Consider the following 8,877-nt stretch of genomic DNA (forward strand, 5'->3'; position numbering starts at 1 on the left):
GGACGACGTGGAGGACTGCAAGCGGCAAGGAACACCTACACCATCCACGAGGAAAGCATGGAAGGGAAGACGAAAGAAGAAGGAACGATGGAGTCTACAGCGACCTGACGACCGGAAACCACCGGACGTCCGACACTCTACAGCCCCCGGACGACCGACGTCCTCCGGACGTCCGACGCGACCACGCCTGGGCCAGCCAACGGAAGCTACAGTGGCCGGACGACCGGCAAGTATCCAATGTCCGACACACCACAGGCCCCGGACGACCGAGCGCCACCAGACGACCGGCGCCACGGCGACATAACGATATTTATGGAAGTCCGAAGACCATCGGACGTCCGGACCGTCCCGAGACTCTGGACGTCCGACACCCACCGGACGTCCAACGCCTGTCTGCGCACAGTGTAACGGGGTCGAGGCCCATGTACCCCTTCGCCCCTCACTTACCCCTTCGTGGCCCTAGACTATATATACTCCTCCACCTCCTCCATTTGAGGGTTAGCAAAGGATTAGCTCATTTTAGATAGAGCTTTGCTCATCCATTACGGATCTACTCCACTGATTTGGAGCATATCAAGGCCATCCCCATGGACCTACCTATATCTCCCATGACACCACTAGGACCAATGACAAGAGCCCGTGCAAGAGCCATCGAGAACAAGGTTAACTCTCTCCTTGTTGAACTCCCCTTTGACCCACTTGAGACATGGCTACTACCTCAAGCGAAGATGCTTTGTGTGCTTAGGTACCATGGAAACAACCAAGGAGAAGTTACCGTACCAGATGGACATCGAGAGCATGAAGAACATCTTCCCAGCTTAAGTGTCCCGGAACAACCGCCCATGTACCGCCCAACAACCGCCCGGGCACTACAACTGCTCGACTACTGGTCAAGCTTCTGTCATCAAGTGGTGCAAGGCCGGTACAACACCGGTTTATCCCTGCAACAGCCACCTGACCGATACAACCGCCCCAAGCACCGGTACAACCGCTGAGCGCCTTCGGAAACACCTCCAAGAACCGGTACCTGAGCTCCGAGCGAAACAACCGCCCCCATGACCGGTACTACCGGCCTTCCTGTGCGCAGTGAAAGGGTCAACGACCCGTGTAACCCCCAACTTACCCTTTGGACTATAAGAACTCCTCCCTAGCTCCGAATTAGGGTTAGCAAAGGATTAGCTCATATTTGTTTGAGAGCTTTGCTCATCCACTTGGTTACCTTCACCTTGGAGATCGCACCTCCTTCGGAGAAGATCCCCCAAGCGGATTGAAGACCCCTTCACGGGAAGAACCTCAAGACCTCCTCGCGGAGAAGATTGTGCTACTTGTATCATCCTTAGTTGACCGTGGATCATGTATCTCTTATGTGTTTGAGGATCTAGCATATGTGTGACTATTTCTTGTTGGTTTTAGTGATTCCCTCGTGTTTCCCCTCGTGATTACCCTCATTTTCCCCCTCGTGTTCTTCGTGGGATCCGCTCCTTTTGTGAAAGATAAGCCCCTAGGGTTCCTACCCTACATCATTTTGGTATCATGAGCCACGTTGATCATGATTTCGGAGCCTCCCCTCTTCGTTTTCTAGCTTGATTTTTTTGTTTTTGTCCTAAATTTGAAAATCCCCACCAAAAATAGCCCCAATTTTTTTTGTGATTTGTTGGTGTGATGAAGTTTTGTTGGATTTGATCCGTGGATTTGCTTGGTTTCGAGTGGACCTAGCATCTCCACAAGTTTCACCGCTTTCCATCCATGAAATCCATCCACTTTTAGCCCGAAAATCATCCATTTCCAACACAATATCGTCCTGACACCAGCGGTAATTCCGCCCACTCCAAGCAGTACCACCGCTGAGCTCCAGGAACGATACAACCGCCCTCCCAAGCAGTACTACAGCCCCTCCCAGGTTTAGCCTCGGCTGATTGACAGTTTTGACCATAACTGCCACATCCGGAGTTCGATTTACGCGTTCTTGAGCAGGTTGAGTAGCTATTGACATCCTCAATCCATATAGATAGATTCCAACACAAATTTACACCTTCAAACTTATGTCATTTTTTGGCATCATTCCTAGGCCCTCCACCATATCATCCGCATAACACCACCGCTTTACGCAAAAAATCTCACTTCCGCATTGCCAACTTCGATAGCACCATGTTGACTTTGGTTCTAATACTTTGAGTTGTGGTTCATCATTTCCTAGGGTGTTTCGGCTAACTAGGAACAGCTCGACATCGACATTACCAACGCTCATCTTCGGAAAGGACTCGTCATCAACGGTAACCTCATCTTGGTATCGTGATATCATCATACATTCTTGCAATTGCATTGATAACCCCATAGCCTTACTTTTTGGTTCGCTTACCCATCAAGAATAGCCTTTGAGTATTGCCGACACCGTGACTTGTGCACATTAGTGATCATACTTCCCATATCATACATACATATCATTGGTGCATATCTTGCTATCATCTCTTGTGTCACAAGGTTGTCATCGCATACACAATTGCTATCTTGGTTCGTGAAGCACTGCATGAGAAAAGAGCTCAAACAACAAAGAGCCAAATAAGCTTTTAAGAAAAAGGGAAAAATAAGCAAAGAGCTTTTAAGCATGAACCATAGCATCATACAACATTAAGATTGCCATACTAGATCATCTTGGATCATATCATCAAAACACCATACATAGAGCATACTTGGGATAGAAGTCGTTGCATTTTTGCCTAGTTGGTTGTGCACAAGTCTTCGTATCCTCCTATTGTGCAATCGTTCTAGCATCTCTCTAGTGTTGTACAACAAGAGCATTTTCCTAGATTCCACATTTTGGCTCATCCTTGGTTGCGCGACCCCACTTATCTCTTTGTGTGTGTGTTTCCATGTACCTTATATTGCTTGGTCTACTTTTTGCATTGCAAACTTGCGAATCTTTTCCAACATTATTGAAGCTCACTAACAATTGCATAAAATTTTGTGCCACCATCCTAACCAAGCTCCACCATAAGCTTTTAATTGTGTAGGTGTGAGAAACCGACAAGAATTGGTACCAATTGTGCTATTTCCTTGTTCCACATTGGAGAGATCATTAGTCCACCTTCAACTTTGGTCAAGGAACATTTGGTATACGTTCTTCTCTTTCTTCCACTCACATATTTCTCTTGGAATGATGGATAGGCCAAGTACTTCTACCAACCCACTCTTCATCGGGCAAGACGACACATGAACTCCTATGTCACAAAGAGCCACCTTGTTGGTGCACAACATGCTTTGCATCAAGAGCAACAAGCAATGAGTGAACGCATCGACAACCTCGCCACCGACTTGCGACTCTCCGAGCAACGTACAAGAGACTACTTCGACCACAAGCTCGATGATCACAAGCAAGAGAATGATGCAAGAATGGACAAGATTCATGCTTTGTTGCTCAACTGCTCTTCTTCCACTTCGTCCTCATCAAGACAGAGCCGCTCAAGTCCACACTCCGACTTCACCCTCTCCGGCTCAAGTACACCGACATCGAACACTCTTCGGAGTGCTGTGCGCAACGATCGTCAAGCAAGCCTCAATCCTCTGCGCGACAACGACTCTCAAGAACACCGACACCGTCAAAACCAAGCCACCTTTGCGCAAGCACGAGAACGGTAACGATAACGCCAACACGAAGAGGAAGAGCGAGCGCATCTACACCAAGATGCACAAGATGCCGAGGCACAATGCCAAGAACAACAACTACGTGAAGCTCAAGCAATTGAGGCATAGTGTGCCCTCCGAGATTCAAGTCGAGCCGTAGCCAACCGAGGCCGACGAGCTCGTGAACATGAAGAAGCACTTCGCGAAGAAATTTACGAACAAAGATATCAAGCTCGCGTGCAACGTCAAGCTCGACAAGTTCCTCCACAAGCTCGCCAAGAACATCAAGTCCAACAAGAACAAGAAGACAATGGAAATTCTCCATGGAAAGAGAAAATTGTGAGAGAAGATCCTCCTCGTCAAGGACGTCATCATCCCCGTCCCGAAAACAATGAAGAGCAACGCTACGGCAAGCTAAAGTTCACCATGCCCAAGTTCAGCGGAAGCAATGATCCCGAAGAGTACCTTTCATGGGCATTGAAGGTCGACAAAATCTTCTATTTGCACAACTATGAAGAAGAGAAGAAGATCGCGATGGCATCCCTTGAGTTCCAAGACTATGTCCTCGTTTGGTGGGAACAAGTCACTGAGCGCCGTGAGGCAAGAGGTGAACCACCCATCACTACTTGGGCGCACATGAAGGATGTCATGAGAGCATGCTTCGTGCCTACCTACTACAACCGCGACTTCTTCAAGAAACTCCAGCTACTCAAGCAAGGAACCAAGAGCATTGAAGAGTACTACAAGGAAACGGAGATTGCCATGATACGAGCCAATGTCATGGAAGATGATGAGCAAACTATGGCATGTTTCTTGAATGGACTCAAACATCCTATCAAGAAGATCGCCGACTTCCAACCATACTCGAACCTCATCGAGCTAGTGAATCAAGCTACCAAAGCGGAACGTCAAGTGCAAGAAGAATTCAAGTATGCCAAGTTCTGATCCAAGTCCTATGGTTTCTCCAACACCCAAGCTTCAACGACTCCACCACCGTCTACCTCAACCAAGCCTTCTACAAGCAACGTCGACAAGTAGAGTTACAAGAAAACTTCGACTACTCCAAGTCATCCTACTACGAGCAACTTCAAACCGAGAGCTTCATCATCATCTACCCCAAGCGATGAGACCGTCAAGACAAGTTCTTTCAAAATGCTTCACATGCGGAGGCCGAGGCCACAAGTCCTTTGAGTGTACCAACAAGCGAACCATGATCCTCAAGGATGATGGTACATACGACTCCATGAGCGAAGGAGAAACGTAAGGACTTGAGCAAGTCGCCATGCACCGGCAAGTGAACGATGAAGAGGAACAAGTCTTTTGTGATGAAGATTCAAGTCCCGCTCTTGTTGTCTCCAAGGTCTTGATCCTTCAATATCACCAAGAAGAAGACCAAAGATGCCATATCTTTCATATCAAGGCCGGCATCAATGAAAGGTCCGTCAAGGTCATCACTGATGGAGGGAGTTGTCATAACTTAGCAAGTGAAGAACTTTGCTCCAAGCTCCAATTGCCCAAGATGAAGCACCCACATCCCTACCAAGTTCAATGGATAAGCAACTCCGGCACTATTCAAGTCGAGCATAGAGTGCAAGTCTCCTTCAAAATCGGCGCTTACAAAGACACTTTGGAGTGTGATGTCATTCCAATGACCGTTTGCCACCTTCTTCTTGGACGCCCATGGAAATTTCATTGAGGTGTGATCCACAATGGCCGAACGAACCAGTACATCTTCAAGATGAAAGGAAAGGAGTACGTACTTCGCCCTATGTAACACCCCGGATATGATTTACCCAATATGTAATCCAACTCTTGCCGTTTCCGGTGTTAAGTTATTTTATTTCCTTGGGTTCGGGTTTTTGTCTCCGTGTGTTGTTGTTCGGGTCTTGCATCTCATATCATGTCATCATGTGCATTGCATTTGCATACGTGTTTGTCTCATGCATCCGAGCATTTTCCCCGTTGTCCGTTTTGCATTCCGGAGCTCCCGTTCTCCTCCGGTGGTCATTTCTACCTTTCTCTCGTGTGTCGAGGTTAAACATTTCCGGATTGGACCGAGACTTGCCAAGCGGCCCTGGTTTACCACCGGTAGACCGCCTGTCAAGTTTCGTACCATTTGGACTTCGTTTGATGCTCCAACGGTTAACCGAGGGACCGCGAAGGCCTCGTGTGTGTTGCAGCCCAACACCCTTCCAATTTGGCCCAAAACCCACCAAAACCCTCTCCATCATCTAGAGCGTTCAATCACGATCGTGTGGCTGAAAACCGCACCTCGTTTGGACTCTCCTAGCTCCCTCTATGCCAATATATATCTCCCCCCATTCGAAATCACGGGTGAAACCCTAGTACCCCTCCTCCTCCAGCCGCCGGACAAAAATCCGGACGGCCGGACGTTGTCCGCCGCCACCTATTGTGTGCATGATATGCCCCTGAGCTCTACATATGTTTTGTTATATGCTTTGTCATCTTTCCAGAGGTGCCATCCTTGTATTTTTTTGATGTGTGAGGTGACTAGTACAAGATTGCAAAGTGGTGCATTCGTTAATGCTGATTTCAGGGACTTAGCAATTCCAAAGTCCTTGAGTTGTTCTTATCAATATGCCATATGTTCATGTTGTTTCCTAGTGATTCGTGCCTCTTTTGAGGATGATCAGTAAGGATGTTTTGTTAATCTTGTAGTGCTCTATCCATCCATGTCTTTTTTTACAATTATGGAGCACCCTAGCTTGAGTCAATCGAGCTCTACTTTTGTCATTTCGTGAATCTGGGCAGATTGTCTACTTGTTAGCGATTTTGCCGAGGATGTTGTAGTTGATCCGTGCATGCTATGTTATTGTTCTTGCCATGTCTAGCTTGTATAATGTGTATTCTTGATGGGTGTACGCTTAGATTGTCATTCCTTGCTCTGTAGTGAGTGCATCGAGCTCGTAAACATGTCTACTTGATATCTGTTTTGCATGCTCGAGTTTTTCACCAAGTCTGTGATCTGATTATGTTTTTGCCATGTTCACATGCTTGCAAATGTATTTTCTGATCCCTTTTGGCTCAAGGTCACTAAGGGACTTTTGTTAAGCTCTTTGAGTAGCTCCATTCCATGCTTTACTTTGTCATGTTCAGGCCCTGAAGCATATAGTTTTCATGTTCCAAAGTGTGCTACCTGTTCTGAAATTCCAGACAAGTGTTAATTTCACAAAGTCTAAGATCTGTTTATCGATTGCATTTTTGCCATGCTTGTTTGGACCTGTTAATGGATGAATTGGCCGTAGCTCAGTGTTCCTCTTTTGTTAAGCATCATGCAAGGATCCATGAAATGTATTTGGTTGCCATGTTTGGGTGTTGTGGCATGTTTGTCTTGTTGCATTTAGATGGCTACTTGCTGTATATCGTAGACCGGTGCCATATTTGTTTTGCTTGCCATTTCCAAACCATGTCTCCGATTCCGGCGTTCTTTATATCGTTTTAAAGAGAAATTATCTCACCTTTCCAGTGGCACACTTGGATTCCCAAGTTGAGGCCAGGTTCATTCATTCCTTGTCAAATCTTGCATATGCATCCCATATCGCATCCCGCATAGCATACCATGTTTGCATCATGCTGTTTGAGTTGTGCACGTGGTTGATTGCGTTCCTTTTGCTTTTTTGTCTTGTTTGGGTAGAGCCGGGAGACGAGTTCACTAACGAGGAGCCCGTTGAGTTTGCTTTCGAGGATCTAGTCAACTCTGACAACTTTGCAGGCAAGATGATCATACCCTCGAAATCACTTCTATCTTTGCTTTGCTAGATGCTCGCTCTTTTTCTATGCCTATGCTATGATGCCTACCACTTGCTTATCATGCCTCCCAAATTGCCAGGTCAAACCTCTAACCCACCATGTCCTAGCAACCCGTTGATTGGCTATGTTACCGCTTTGCTCAGCCCCTCTTATAGCGTTGCTAGTTGTAGGTAAAGATTGGAGACTGTTCCTTGTTGGAACATTATTTTCTTGTTGGGATATCATTATATTATCTTGTTATCTTAATGCATCTATATACATGGTAAAGGGTGGAAGGCTCGGCCTTTTGCCTAGTGTTTTGTTCCACTCTTGCCGCCCTAGTTTCCGTCATATCGGTGTTATGTTCCCGGATTTTGCGTTCCTTACGCGGTTGGGTGATAATGGGAACCCCTTGATAGTTCGCCTTGAATAAAACTCTTCCAGCAATGCCCAACCTTGGTCTTACCATTTGCCACCTAGCCCTTTTTCCCTTGGGTTTCCGGAGCCCAAGGGTCATCTTATTTAAACCCCCCTGGGCCAGTGCTCCTCTGAGTGTTGGTCCAAACTAGAGTCCTGTGCAGCGCCCCCTCGGGGATACTCGAGTTTTGATTTTAGTTGTATGGAGAGCTCATCTGAGTGTGCCCTGAGAACGAGATATGTGCAGCTCCTATCGGGATTTGTCGGTGCATTCGGGGGGTGTTGCTGGATTTGTTTTAACTTGTCGAAATGTCTTGTAGAAACGGGATACCGAGTCTGATCGAAATGTCTCGGGAGAAGGTATATCCTTCGTTGACCGTGAGAGCTTGTCATGGGCTAAGTTGGGACCCCCTGCAGGGATTTGAATTTTTGAAAGCCGTGCCCACGGTTATTGGCAGATGGGAATTTGTTAATGTTCGGTTGTAGATAACTTGAACCTTAACTTAATTAAAATGAATCAACTGTGTGAGTTACCGTGATGGTCTCTTCTCGGCGAAGTCCGGTAAGCAAACACGGTGTTGGAGTAATGCTTGCCGGATGGTGTTCTCTAGATATTCGATCGTGCTTTGCCTTCTCTTCTCGCTCTCTTTTGCGAATAGGTTAGCCACCATACTTGCTAGTCGCTTGCCGCAGCTCCACATATTTTACCTTGCCTTTCCTATAAGCTTAAATAGTCTTGATCGTGAGGGTGCGAGATTGCTGAGTCCCTGTGGCTCACAGTTTACTTCCAAACCAGATGCAGGGCCAGACGACTCCGTTCCAGATGACGCGTTAGAGCTCAAGTGGGAGTTCGACGAGGACTCACGCCGTTACTATGTATCTTTCCCTGATGATCAGTAGTGGTGCCCAGTTGGGGCGATCGGGGTCGTGTCGCATGTTGGGTTGGTCTTTTATTTTGGCATCGTAGTCGGGCCATGAGTGATTGGATGATGTAATGCTATTTATGTATTTTGTGTGATGTGGCGAGTGTAAGCCAACTATGTTACTTTTCCCCTTATTATGTATTAGATGGGATGTTGTGAAGATTGC

The sequence above is a fragment of the Triticum urartu genome, chromosome 2 (genome assembly GCF_003073215.2).
Source record: "Triticum urartu cultivar G1812 chromosome 2, Tu2.1, whole genome shotgun sequence".
Taxonomy (NCBI): Eukaryota; Viridiplantae; Streptophyta; class Magnoliopsida; order Poales; family Poaceae; genus Triticum; species Triticum urartu.